Source organism: Malaya genurostris, chromosome 3 (genome assembly GCF_030247185.1).
Source record: "Malaya genurostris strain Urasoe2022 chromosome 3, Malgen_1.1, whole genome shotgun sequence".
Lineage (NCBI taxonomy): Eukaryota > Metazoa > Arthropoda > Insecta > Diptera > Culicidae > Malaya > Malaya genurostris.
Genome location: NC_080572.1, coordinates 220155984 through 220171085, shown reverse-complemented (window position 1 = coordinate 220171085; position 15102 = coordinate 220155984). Strand labels below are relative to the sequence as shown.

The 15102-nt window shown below is 37.5% G+C and overlaps 1 protein-coding gene across 1 annotated transcript in view; it reads right to left on the bottom strand.

Moving 5' to 3' along the window:
* LOC131437869 (5-formyltetrahydrofolate cyclo-ligase) overlaps positions 1–15102 on the bottom strand; it is a 32210-nt gene that overhangs the window by 16680 nt on the left and 428 nt on the right. The window lies entirely within an intron of this gene.

Sequence of the window (15102 nt, the reverse complement as noted above, 5' to 3'; positions counted from 1 at the left end):
AAATAAGACTTCTGATATTAATTTTCTTTCGTTTTTATTAACTATTGTTACATAAAATGCTTACTTTTTTTCGGTTTTTTAACGATATCAAACTAACTGGAGATTATAAGAGGAGAAAGACAATGAAATCATAGAGCCATAGTACTCAAGGAAGAGCAAGGATGCGAAGAATAAAGTGCGGAAAAGTGAGACGTGACAAGGGTCATTTAAGTAAGCAGAAGGCTTCTCGTATCTAAACTTGTACCTTCTACCAGAGGAGTCGAACTTAGGCATCTTAGCGATACGAGTTATCCGAGTCTCTGATGTGTCAGAAAGTAAAGGCAAAGGTCATTTGCAATTTACTGTCCGAACCGGCCGGTACGATACGAGATACGAGAAGCCTTCTGCTTACTTAAATGACCCTTGTCACGTCTCACTTTTCCGCACTTTATTCTTCACATCCTTGCTCTTCCTTGAGTACTATGGCTCTATGATTTCATATTCTTTCTCCTCTTATAATCTCCAGTTAGTTTGATATCGTTAAAAAACAGAAAAAAAAGAAAAAAAAGTAAAAATTACTGACTGACCAGAAGTCATAAATAAAAAAGTAAAAAAAAAAATAAAATGCGTACTGCAATATGTACTATTTCCAGAACCGATGTACTGTATTTTTTCGATTTCTACGCTAAATGTACTGTTTTTCGTGAAAAAAAATATACGAGCGTTAAGCATAACCCAAATAAATTCGTATGGAAAAAAATATGACGAATAAATTGTAATAGTTTCGAGTCCAATTTTGAAGCTGTTTGGTATAATCATCTTCTATATCGATTTGAATTTTAATAACTCATCACCCTGTAATTCCAGAATAGGAAGTAAAAGTCCGATTAAATTAATTTATTTTGTATGGGACCAGAAATCCTTTAATTTGAATTTTTGTTTTTGAAATTCGACTTGACCTTCTTTCAAGAAAACGATTGAGCTTTGGGAAACGATTCGATACTGGAACCGGAATTCGAAAGTCGATTTAACCGAAGTCAGTTAAATTCACCTGAGGAGCTATATAGTTCACATTCGATTCAAAATGTCGATATCTCCGTTAAAAATGATCGGATTTGAACAATCTATGGCTTGTTGGATAGGTATTACCGTGCGGAATCTAAGTCTAGAAACATATTCTGTTTTCAAGGGGACAGATACTCTAAAAGAACTGAAAATTTTGGTATAAAATATCGTATAACTCAAAAAGTAAACATCCTATCTCAAAACCATTCAATAGCGTTCAGGGTGACGGTGAGACCTTTCATTTGCGACTAGTTTGATAAAAATCGGTCCAGCCATCTCTTATATCTCGACCTCTTTTTTTGATAACGCACACACACACACACTCGGACATTTTCTCAGTTCGTTGAGACGAATCGATTGGTATATGACATTCGGCTCTCCGGGCTTCGGAAAATTTTTGTAAAGTTTGAGCGAATTCTATACCTATTTTTTATATTTATATAAAAGATAAAAAAGGTAAACATACAAAATACCATAAGCACGTTTGCGTTTTTGTTCGCTTTGGATAGTTCTCACTGCATGCAGTTCACTCGGTTGTCAACCACTTCGATTTCGGAGTGATGTGATGGATCCAGGTTTCGTCCATTGTCACATATCAATATGAAAAAACCTATTTTATTTCGGCAAAACAGTTCTAAGCAGCGCTAGGAATCGTCGACACGTCGTTTTTGGCAACCGCGACATCCACTTTGACAACAGCTTCGTCATAGACAAGTGTTCATGTGAAATAGTATACATACTGCCATATAATGTATTTGAGAGCTACCTCGAGCAGTTCTAAGGAAACTATGCAGAAGAGATTGGAACCACCGACGCAGATGTGGGTCGGGGCATTCGTGTCGGCTCGAAGGGCTTACAAAAATGCTCTTATATCGTCTGAGCGAAGTGGTTGGAAAAGCCTTTGCACAAATGTCTCTAGTCTCAACGAGGCTTGCAGATTAATTAGGTTACTTTCGAAATCTAAGGACTTTAATTTCAGTTTCTTAAGAACTTCAAATGGTGAGCACTTGTCTGATGAAGGTGATGTACTTCACTATCTTTTTAACACTAACTTTCCAGGATGAACATTTCAATCATGTTTTGAAGCAAATATTTACTTTTAGTCTTGCGAAAGGATATATTCCAAGAACTTGTCAGGAAATAATTGTCAAATTTATTCCCAAAGGCGGTCGCGACACTTATGAGGAAGCGATGAATTTCAGGCCTATCAGTCTAAGGTCATTTCTTCTCAAAACAGTGAAACGCATAGTCGATCACTATATCAGGAATATTTGTTTTGTAGTACATCCGCTACATGAAAGGCAACATGCTTACCAGCGTGGAAAGTCCACTACAACCCTGTTACATGATGTTGTGTACAACATTGAAAAAACCTTCTCACAAAAGCAATCTTGCTTGGGAGTTTTCCTAGATATTGAAGGTGCCTTTGATAACGTGTCTTTCAATTCAATTCTGGAAGCAGCCCGTGGTCATGGCATACCTTCAAGTATCACAAATTGGATACACGCAATGCTTAGCAATCGACTTCTTTGTTCATCGCTTCGGCAAGCAGAGATTAGAAAGCTGAGTGTCTGTGGGTGTCCTCAAGGTGGTATACTATCCCCACTTTTATGGACCTAGTCGCTGATGGTTTGTTAACGAAACTTAATATCCTTGGATTTCCGATATATGGTTTTGCCGATGATTATCATATATTGCTGACCGGTATAAGCATCAACACTCTCTTTGATTTTATGCAGCAAGCCCTGCGATGTGTTGAGCAATTATTGTTGTCAGGTTGGATTATCTGTAAATCCGGGCAAACCATCAATGGTGCTATTGACTCATCGTAGAATAATCACAGTTACAGTTCTTCGGTTCAGAGGTCACTGTTGATCAAGCTAAATACGTCGGAGTTATTCTTGATTCAAAACTGAATTGGTCTGCTCACATTGATTTCAGGATTAAAATAGCTTGCATGGCTTTCGGCCAATGTAGACGAGCTTTTGGAAAATCATGGGGACTCAAACCCAGATACATTAATTAGATCTACACAACTATTGTTAGACCAATTTTAGCATATGGATGTGTTGTATGGTGGCAGAAAGGAGAAGTCGCGACAGTTCAGTCAAAGCTAAATTATCTCCAAAGGATGGTCCTAATGGCGATGACAGGAACAGTCACGACAACTCCTACTGCTGCTCTAGAGGCACTACTGTGCATTAAACCACTGCATGTGTTCCTAAAACAAGAAGCATTATCTTGAACAGTAACCCATTAGATTATGCTACTAGCCACACTCGCTTGTGGTCTCAAATGGTTACGTGGTATGAGTATTTACTCGATCCTAACTAACCTAACTCTAACGTGCAGTTTTCCGCTCCTAGTGCCCTAACTCTCACATGGACGACGAAACCTACGTGAAACTCGATTACAAATCCTTTTCGGGACCACAATATTATAGGTGCGAGAAGGGCTAGTGTAAAACCAGTCCGAGACATCGATTGAAGTCGAAAAATTTGGTATGAAGGCTATGGTCTGGCAAGCAATTTGTAGCTGCGGTAAGATTTCTAAACCCTTCAATGAACAGCGAAATATACATCAAGGAACGTTTACAAAAACGACTTCTACCCATGATTCGAAGCCACAAGGATCCTTTAATTGTTGTCTTCTGGCCAGATCTTGCTTCTTGCCACTACTCGAAATCAACGGTAGAAAGGTATACTACCAAAAATGTCACTTTCGTCCCAAAAAACACGAATCCACCAAATTGCCCACAGCTTCGACCAACTGAGGAATTTTGGGCATTAACGGAGGCACATCTTAGCAAATATGTCTCGGCAGCCGAAACCATTCAACAGTTCGAAAAAGATTGAAAAAAGTGTCAAAAATTGTCGCCAAGAAGTCTGTACGGAATTTAATGAGGAACGTTCGCAAGAAGGTGCGCCAGCTAGTCTACAATGGCTAAGTCGCAAATGTTGAGAATAATATTCTGTTGTTGTAGTCTAATATTATCAGTATATCGAATAAAATTTGAATATCTAACACTTGTGAATTATTTACAGCGAAATCAAAGTGCGTTCATACTTTCTGAGGCAGTCTTTAAATAAATAAATAAATAAATAAATATAGCGATTTTTTCGAGATGGAATTCGAAAATTGCCTGAGAAGTGAGAAAAAGTAGTAACTAGCGATGGACAATACCTTCTTCAAATCTTCAAATATTTTTTATTTTGAAGAAATGAACTTTTGACCCCAAAAATAAAATGGATTGAATTTATTTATATTCCCAATATATACAGCAAATTGACATACTGCGGTATGATCTGAAGAAGTACTTCCTCTTCCAAAGCCTCCTTGAAACATATGCCTTAAGGTCTACTTACATAAATGATGACATCAACGAATTTCTTGTCTGTGGTTCCTACTCGTGGTATTACATTCAAGTAATAGGATTATTGTCATGAATTATGAAGAAGTTCTGGTTCATCCAAAAACTACCTGGAGTGCAGACATTAAGGGCTGAGGCCAGTGTATTTTAGGGTGATTTAGAGGGCTATTTTCACACTTCAAATCTGATTTTAAGAAACGGTGATGAATATAAAAAAACCAACAGACAATCTCTTAGAAAATTAGTTTAGATTGTTCTGTGAATATTTCAGAATGATTCATTGACTTTAGCGGTCGGGAAAGTCTTTTTTCTGAAGGAAAAATTGCATATCTGAAAACGCCGTCTTTCAACTTGTTCATTGAATATCTCGCCATCAAAAGCATGGATTAAAAATCTATCCTGACAAAGTCTAGATAATTTAATTTAGATGCGATTAGTGCATAAAAACATATATGTTGTCGCGATAAAAATGAAGTGAATGTTATTTTTGAGAGGGTAAGTCGATTTCAATGGCGGCGCCATTGTTTTCTGCTCTTGTTTCCCGGTAACGTAATGAAACATGAGAGAGAAATAAAATCGGCTTAGCAAGGCTGCCAAACAAGCGGAAGCTTTATTGGATTTTATGTGATGAAGTCAAACTTGTAACCAAAAATATCAAAACTGGTTTTACGCAACCTACTGGCCGCAGCCCTCAAGATCCACTGGCGTATCCGATGACAAAAACGGGATTTTAGTATACGCCCCATACTCGTGTTATCACATGCAATTCATAAGCTTGATATGAATATCTCAGCTCACCCAAAAAGTTACCTGGAGTTGAGGCCTTAAGATCTAGCTGCGTGGAACAAATAAGCAACAAGTAGTTCCACGACTATGTAAAGTTATACATAAGCAGTTGATTCTCCCGGGTAAGCGGGTTCAATCTATGAAGCTTACAAATTATCTGTCGTATGTTCGAGCCCCGACTTGTAAGGATTCTTAATGTCAATAGGATCGTAGTACTAGCCATTGCAATGGTACGCGTAGAATCGACTGCGAAGTTTGTTGAAACGGAATGGTCAAATTTTACAAAAGGAATGTAATGCCAGGACTTTGCTTTGTTGATTGCTCCCATAGATTTTATGACCCGTTTTCACAGAAATTCTTGGACGACTTATTCTTGGAACAGATCAAAATAGACAAGAAAGCAATATGTAACTTTAAAAGCGAAGCGTTAAAAAAAAAACTTATAAAAAAGCGTAACAGCGAACAAAAAATAAATATAAGTTGAAGTAGTTCTTGGTGTAACACAGTGCAGGACAATATTCCAAGTAGTACTTGAATCTTGGAACATCTCCTACGGATTTCCATAGGCTCCGAACATATTCAGATGATCCTAGATACAGTAAACAGTTTCTAAAGCATGCTACGGTGTTCATCAAGTTCAAAAGAGTTATTTTTTTGCTAAAATCAGACTTATCCAGAAAACTCTACATCAAAAAGGTACGATTTTCAGGATAAGTCTGATCTCAGCAGAAAAATCCTCAAACCTTTCTATTCATTTATCTCAATTTAAAACCGAGAAAGGTAAAAACAGAAAGTGCACTTTTCTTTCCTTTCTCTCACTTAATCCTTCGATGACTGTGGGCTGCAGTTAACTGTCCCCGGAGATTAAACATCCAATTAAAACTTGCTCACAAACTCTCTTCAGTTAGTCACAGTCGGGTTTCTTTGCGTAGGAAGTAGCTGCTATTTTAAATCATCCGCGGTTGTTTCAGTCCACCCACATATCTGCTCGCACACACACACACACATATGTTTTCAGTTTTTTCTAAGCAGCAGCGGAAAAGCGGAAAAGGATGCGTTGGTTTCCAAGAAACTGTTACAGACTGGTAAATGGACAATATGTTCGTCGCTATCAGCCGGCATGAAGAAGGGCACGGATTGATCGAGACGAGAAGAAAATGAATAGAGTTTATTCATATTTTTCAAATTCCGATCCGATGACAAAGCTTCCGGCAGAACATCCATCACTGACTGTGCAATCACAGCGACTGATGATGTATTATTATGTCGTTATGAATATTGAGTTCATTCAACCGAAAGGTCGCCATGGTACGCTACGTAGTGGAATAATGATGGGTGCATTGAGTTAGGAAATCAAATTTGGACGCATAATGATTTTTTGCAAACTGATTGGCAATACGAATAAATGCACGCTCTTCCGGTGAATAAAACATTGACCTTGGGGATAATAGATTCTAGTGCTCTGTTCTTCTAATAAATTAAAGTTTTTCGCAGCCCGAAAAATCGTAGCATTATTTAAAGTTACTTAGTTTTTACCTAAAATCTAATGAATTTCACATCTGAAGATGTTACATTACTCAAATTGAAAATAGTAAGAGTCAGACTCACACAGAAAAAAAAACATAAATTTATCAATATATCAATATTTTTTTTGCGAGAACACGTTTAACTACACTATGTGGCGTCTTTTTTAAATTTACTCTATAGAAGTGTGCTAAGTTTTCGATCGTCAATACCTTTTACAATACTTAACGTAACAACGTTGGTCCATCCCATTGGAAATATGATCAGAAATTTCCAGTTCTACGAGATTAGGATTAGCATTAGAGACTGCCCATGTGTTGCCACTCCGTTATTGATCAGAACCAATTAAGTTTGCAAAATGTTTTTTTCTGAAACAACTTGCTTGAGAATAGCACGTAGTTTCACATTATGTAAACTGCATTGATCCCTACATGCTGATCAATACCGTCGCCGGCCACGTCCAAATGGAGATCTACTTGAGAAGGAAGGATTGTTAGTTCTACATGTCCACATGCACCACTGGAAGGGGTTGTTTGTTAGTAAATTTTCGAATAATATTATCATGTATTACTTATAGCTCTGGGTAGCCGGCTACCGAGAATACGTTGCAATTTTATTGTGTTTTGTATTAATATGTGCTTCCTAGTAAAATAAGAAATTTCTGCCGAAACTCGAAAAATTCTGGACAGCCGGCTGTCGGGAGTTTCGCAAACATTTCATACATGTATTTTATTGCGTTCTGTTTTTTTTAATTAAACAGATTGACAATTTTGACAAGATGTCACTCGATAACCATCAATCAACAACGCCTTACGCGATACGAATTAATGTTGATGTCTACTCCCTAACCAAAATAATAAAATCGTCCTCGCAGTCCAAAGCATATTTCCATACGTCCTAGCTAAACATGATCGCTAGAAAGATCTGCACGTGCGCATCTTAAACTTAACGTTTAACTCGAAGAAAAATAGTTCCATAGATTAAACGTTCCCCGAATAATAGACGGAGTTTAGTCAAACCTGATTTTTAGTAAGGGAAAATATAATGTGGCATTGAAAATAAGTAACATATGAAATATAATTTAGGAACGATCTCACCAGTATCCTGTTTCTCCTATTCGCATTTCTGTAAACAAAACATGGTGGCCGCCAATTTAAGCTTTTCAGCCAGAATCACAAGACTGACTTGTAAATTGTCACACATTCCATATAAACTTTCTATTAAATCTTCTTCTGATTTCACTGCCTTGGCACAACGACAACAATCTGTTTTCGTTATGCTTGAACCGGATAACACCGACAATGATACACCCAAACCTCCGTTTACGAACACTTTTTATACGTTACCTCTTTTTATGTAACTCTTTTTACGAACCTACTTCGTAAAAAGAGGTTTTGGCATACATCGAAATCGATTCCCGGTTCATTTATATTCCTTGGAAACCACTACAATATGGGTATTTTTGGAACGGGTTTAAAGAATAGATTCCGGAAAATGATGTTTTAGGTGGTTCTAAAATTCGACTTCCGGTTTCTTGATATTCCTAGCAAACCCTTACAATATAGGTATTTTCGAAACGGGATTGATAAGCAGATGTCGAAAAACGATGTTTGAGGTGGTTCTGAAATTCAAGATGGCAACTTCCGGTTTCATCGTTTTTATGGCACCACATCAAATCCTGTTCGAAAATACCCATACTGTGAGGGTTTTCAAGGAATATCAAGAAACCGGAAGTCGCCATCTTGAATTTCAGAACCACCTAGAACATTGTTCTCCGACATCTGCTTATCAATCCCGTTCCGAAAATACCCGAATTGTAAGGAGTTTTAAGTAATAACATATCAATAAACCATCTTGGATTTTGAAACGAGCGCAAACTTCATTTTCTTGCACTTACTCTTCACTTCCGTTTCGAAAATAGCCATATGATGGGCGGTTTCCACATTCATTACACAAAACTTTTTTTACGAAGTAAATTAAAATTTCGTAAACTTTTTTTACGAACCAAATCACAAACAACGTAAACTACCTCTTTTTACGAACCCCCATTTAGTTCGTAAATAGAGGTTTTGGGTGTATACAGATGACGCTTCGATCGGTTATTACTCGAATAATCGATCGATATTACGACATCCCTATCAGCATTATTTAATAAATAACACTTTCCACTAATCAACACGCGCTTGCCACTGCGGAACTATCACTCAAAATAACTGTTTCAACCAGTTATTTTCCTATAAGTTGTTTGATACACATTGAAATTAGACTTTTTTGAGCAACTCTTGGGTACCGAATCGCACTCCCAGTGATGCTAGCTCTGATCAGAAATGTTCAGTATTACGAGATAACAAAAAAGCAACTCGAAATTAAAGCTTTCTCGAATGTTTGGTATCAACGTGCATAGAAGAGAAAAACTCTTGACGCAGGAGCATGTTTACCTTCTTCCTACTCGAGCCACAGTTTTGATATAGTAAGAGACATTTCATTCTCGCGGGTTGTCAACAGGTGAGATAACTAAGTGCTCACAAGTTCCTATCTCATGCCTTCCCGTCTGTCTATGATGACATTTGGTCAATACAATAGGATCGACTGGGTGTTATCTGCGTTAGTATCAGAATGAGAGGATGCGAGTTGATTTATATGTAAACATACATTTGAGATGCGAAAATTATTAAAAATCTTTCATATAGGTTAAGTATTTCGGCTTGACGTCCTATTGAAGTGTATGTTTACCCTTTAATGTGGTTTTTCATTGACTTCAATTTATCCAGACTTTTTGTCATCTTGAAGAACCTGTTTTCATTAGAACCATTTGTAACATTCCTACATTAGCATTTCTCATCTCATCCTTAAAGAAAGCTTGACGTTTTCAAGCAAAGTAAAGCAAAGTCCTGGCATTACACATTCCTTTTGTGGAATTTTGCCTTTCTGTTTCAACAGACTTCGCAGCCGATTCTTAGTGTACAGAATCATTGCATGGCTAGTACTATGGATCCTACTGACACTATGAGTCCTTTCAGGTCGGGACTCGAACATACGACAACTGGCTTGTAAGACCAGCGCCCTATGCATTGAACCGCCAACCCGGGACAGTTGGCATTTTCAGTCCTTTCTAATTGTTACACAAAAGCGTTGACCAGGCATTGGTCGACTGGTTTCATTATCCTCGTCAAAATGCATAACGATGTCTTTAATATTTTCATCTATTCCACTAGCTGCCCTAGATCCAAATAGTAGAATGCACACTGCTCTCATTCGCCGCCGTATATATCGTTCGTATGATTCATTGAAAATATCAATATTACTTTTTTGGATGTATTCTGGAACGTTTGAGTCCATTGTTTCTATTGATGTTGTTAATGTCGCTTCTAATGTTTTCTGACTGAGAACAATCATGTTGGAATTTGTTGACTCTATTGGTGTTTCTGTTGTTGCTTGTATTGTTTCCTGACTCTTAACATTCAAACAAGCTTTTTCCTCTTCACTCCTTGATTAGTCATTACTACTAGATAGAGCAGTTCGTTTGTTCAACTCAAAACGACATAAATCGAATGAATTTTCAATTTTTTGCTAGGCAGATTTTTTAAATTTATTTGTTTTGTTTATCTGTTTAGAAGCAGGAAAAAGACCACTGGAATTAGTTTCTGTCAAACTTGCTCTATAGCAGGTATAAAACCTCCTCACCCTTTTGATTACAACCATCCAAATGACACATTTTCTTTATACTAAATCTATACAACAATATGAGGAACCGGTTTTTAATAACATTACGTGATAGATGGAAGTCAAAAGTACTGAAACAGTGATTGAATACGCGGCATATGCTATGCTAAGGATTCGTTGAATCCGTAATTAGTTCTGGTGCGGGGAATCCGAAGAAAAGAATAGGTGCAAAAATTATGACGATAAATATCTAACTGTAACAGGTGTAAGAGCTCACAGCAATCGATTCGTGACTGAAGAAGATCAGCTACAAAGTCTGCCTTACAAAAATCGCGGCGGACAGATAAATCGAGATCAATCAGTTTACAAATGCTACCTCATCGAATTTGGCAATATTACTTTCCTAATCATTTCGGCATTTTTGGAACATTTTTTAGAAAAAAAAACTTTTACGCAATCCCTGTAGAAGAAGCCATTCATTTTGTACTAAATTCTTCAATTCTGAGCTATTTCTTTTTTATTTCATTCGATTATCATTTGAGACTGTAACTTGTTTTTCACTAGCTTGTTCATTCGCAGTACTTGTGACAGCAACAGGTATATTTTCGTAATATAAGGAAAATATAATATCAGAATGTATCAGAAAACTGGAAACATATTTTCTGATGCCTTACGAAAAATATATTTTATACATTCTAGTATTAGAAAAAAAACATATCTAAGAATAAATACTATCTTTTGCTAGACAATTTATCTTCTTCTGCTTCTATGTTAATAAGGTTCAAAGATCAAACAAAATCGGTACAAAACTAAAAATTTCCCGATTTTTCTTTCTTCAAATCGCCGTATGTCGAGAATGGTAGCATGCAGCAAAATTTAAATTAACTTCTTTTTCATTGAAAATTAAACGTTATCCCATAAAATTTTGTTGAAAAACACGAAAAAAAAAATTCCGCGATTATCGAAAAATTACATTATTTTAAAAATGGGTAGCTTTCTTAAATATTACTCCTCCTTTCTATATATCAGGTGTACAACTTTGCTTCCGCCGTTTTTTCCAAAATTAAAAGCTTTATTTTGAAAAAGTGCTTACAGATGTATTATTCAAAGTATTGTCCGTCGCTAGCGAAAACTTTCTCCCATCTCTCCGGAAATTTTCGGATCCCGCCTCGAAAAAAGGAGTTTTTTTTGACGCTTTCCATGAAGCAATCCATTTTTCCAACTCTTCGAAGGATTGAAAATGTTGATCTGCCAGGCCGTGTGCCATCGAACGGAACAGGTGAAAGTCAGAGGGGGCGACATCTGGGAAACACGGCGTGTGGGGCAAGACTTCCCATTTCAGCGTTTCCAGGTACTTTTTGACCACTTTTGCAACGTGAGGCCGAGCATTGTCGTGTTGGAGGATGACTTTGTCATATCGCTCTTGATATTGTGGCCGCTTTTCTTTCAGCACGCGACTAAGGCGCATCAGTTGCGTTCGGTAGCGATCACCTGTAATGGTTTCACCCGGTTTTAAGAGCTCGTAGCTTCTAGTTGTTCATCTTTGAAGGTTTTTTCTCTTCCACCACCATATTTGTCTTCGACATCGAAATCACCATTTTTAAAACGTTGAAACCACTCCCGACACGTTCTTTTACTCAGAGCAGCATCACCGTAAGTTTCGGAGAGCATTCGATGCGCTTCAGCTGCATTTTTTTCGAATTGTAACAAAAATGCAAAACTTCCCAAAAAAGGCGAGAATTTTGCACATAAACAGACATTTTCGAGCATGAATAATACGAAAACAAGAACAACTGTCATTGAAACGGCGATGACAATTCGTTAGGCACTGGACACACTCACTTTAAAGGCATTATCATCTATGTATTTTGACCAGCCTCAGCCGGTACGGAAAACGGCGGAAGCAAAGTTGTACACCTGATATTTTGTAGTATTTTATTTTTGGCTTCAGCTACAACATATCAAATTTTTTTCGGAACAAAAAAGTTTGTTTGAGAATACATTAGCATAACCTTTCCAATTTTTGACAATTTTGACCCAAGTTAGTAGGAATTCTTCGTTTTTGGCATCTTCGTTCAAAATTACCCTGTTGTTTCGGAAATGGAAGTGAGATCCGAACAATGGTCAAACATAATCTATTTTTATAGAGTCCGGTCCATTTGTTTGAAACTCAGTTGTTTCTGAGAAAATGGAAAGTTCTGTTTTTCGACCATTATTTCCGGTGCTTCCGAAACCGAGAGCTGAATTCTGATCCTATAAATTGAAACAGTTTTGAACCAAATTCATAATTTTTATGTTGTTTTGCATTATCCCTAGGTTGCAATTTCATACACATAACCTTGTATTTCCGGAACCGAAAGCTAGATCTGGATAAAATTCTACATCAACTTATAAAGACATAATCATTTTCATTTGAATGTAAGTTTGCGAAGATCGGTTTAGCCGTTTCTGAGAAATTGGTGTAATTTCCGGTTTGTAGCACACGAGCATATTTCCGGTACCACATGAACCAGGGACTTTGATCCGGTATCCCAACGTAAAGCTTGCTTCATTTAGAATTGGAACAAACTTTTGCTGGCGCTCCTGGTAGACGGATTTGGAAGTTCTTGGCGCCCACGTGTAGGGAATTTTGTCAGCTTCACGTATGATTTTTGACATTCCGCAAATCGACTGTACTTTGTAAACATTCAACATGGAAGCCGAAAGAAGGGAAAAAATTGTGCACAGTTATTTGGAAAATCCATTGTGGTCTGCATCTAGGCTAGCTAAACAGCTGAAATTACCCAGAAATACCGTACGGTGCGTTATCAAACGGCATAAGGAAACATTGACGACGATTCCGAAGCCTCAAGCCAATCGTCGAAGTGGAACTGTCGACCGGAAACTGCGTGATAAGATTTTGAAGACGATTAGGAGGAATCCTAATCTGTCGGACCTTGATTTGCCCAGAAAATTCGGTGCTGCCCATAGTACCGTGAGGAGAACTCGACTCCGGGAAGGAATCAAGTCGTACCGAGCTAGCAAACAGCCAAATGGGACCAAAAAACAGAATAGTGTGGTCAAAATTCGTGCTCGGAAACTATATGACCAGGTGCTGATCAAGTTCGACGGCTGTCTTCTGATGGACGATGAAACCTATGTCTTGATGCTGACTTCGGGCAAATCCCAGGTCAAAAATTTTACTTGGCAACAGCTCGGGGGGATGTTCCAACCAAATTTTAATTTGTTTTTGCCGACACATTTGCAAGAAAATTTATGATTTGGCAGTGCATTTGCAGCTGTGCAAGAAACGAAAGTTTTCGTTACAAATAAGACAATGACATCGGAACTATACCAAAAAGAGTGTCTCCAAAAACGAATTTTGCCGTTCACTCGATCCCACGATCAACCCGTAATGTTTTGGCCTGATTTGGCAAGCTGGCCAAAACATTACAGCAAAGTCGTTCAAGAATGGTATGCAGAGAAAGGGGTCCAGTTTGTTCCAAAAAACCTTAACCCACCTAACTGCCCCCAGTTCCGCCATATTGAGAAATACTGAGCAATCATTAAGAGGAGACTCAAGGCAAAGGGAAAGGTTGTCAAAAACATCAATCAGATGACGACCTGGTGGAATAAGATAGCTAAAACGATGGACGAAGAAGGTGTGCGCCGCCTAATGAGCCGTGTTACAGGAAAAATTCGAGAATTCCTTCGAAACCGTGACGAATAATTTTATCCGTATTTTTTATTAAAAGAATGAAGAGAACGCTACATTTCATACATACAGTTGTATCCGGATGAAATTTGGTAATACTACACTGGGTTCTAAGACCTTTGATTTGAATATAAGTTTGTGAAAATTGGATTCTGAGAAATTCGTGTAAAGTTTTTCAGTTCATTTTGCACATTTTACTCCGTAACTCCCGAACCGGAAGTCAGCTCCAGATGAAATTCAATAGCAACCTATGGGACAACAAGGTCTTTGATTTGAATCGAAGTTAAAGAAAATCGGTAGGAAGGTCTATGAGAAAATAGAGCGCACTTTTTCTTCATTTTTTCGCACATTTTACCTCGTTACTCTCGAGCCGGAAGTCCGATCCGGGTAAATTTCAATAGCAACTTATGGGACCAAGTCCGAGAGAATCGAGTGCACATTATTGTACACACATATATATACAAACACATACAGACATACACAGACATTTGTTCGTCAAGCTGAGTCGAATGGTGTTTGGTACATGAAATTCGGCCCTCCAGGCCTCGGTTAAAAGGTCGGTATTCATAGTGTTTGCATAGCCTTTCCATATGAGAAAGAAAAAAAAACAAAAAAAAAATTCAGCTGTCCTAAAACTTTTATCTACAAATTGCAGATATGACGGTCGGTTTCTGGGATAGTTATTATTGAAAATTTTCAAGGGATTTTTTCTTAGCCCCTTCTCAAAAGTAAAGCTAGAGGTAAAAAGGCAAACTTATGATGCAAATTGTTACAATTGGCCACAAATAACGCTTAGGTTAAATTTGAGCCGTATCAAAAAATACAAAAAAAATCTGTCATTTTCGGTGGATTTGCTCTAATTAGTTTAAAAATTGATGAACATTCACATTTAAACTCTTCAATCAATGCTAATTAATGAACTCAGTTTTCGGTGGAGTGTCTGGCATGGAAATCATCAAATTTGTTCTTATCAAACTGTTGAACTGTTTAAGATAATTTGGGCAAACAAACTGATTTCATC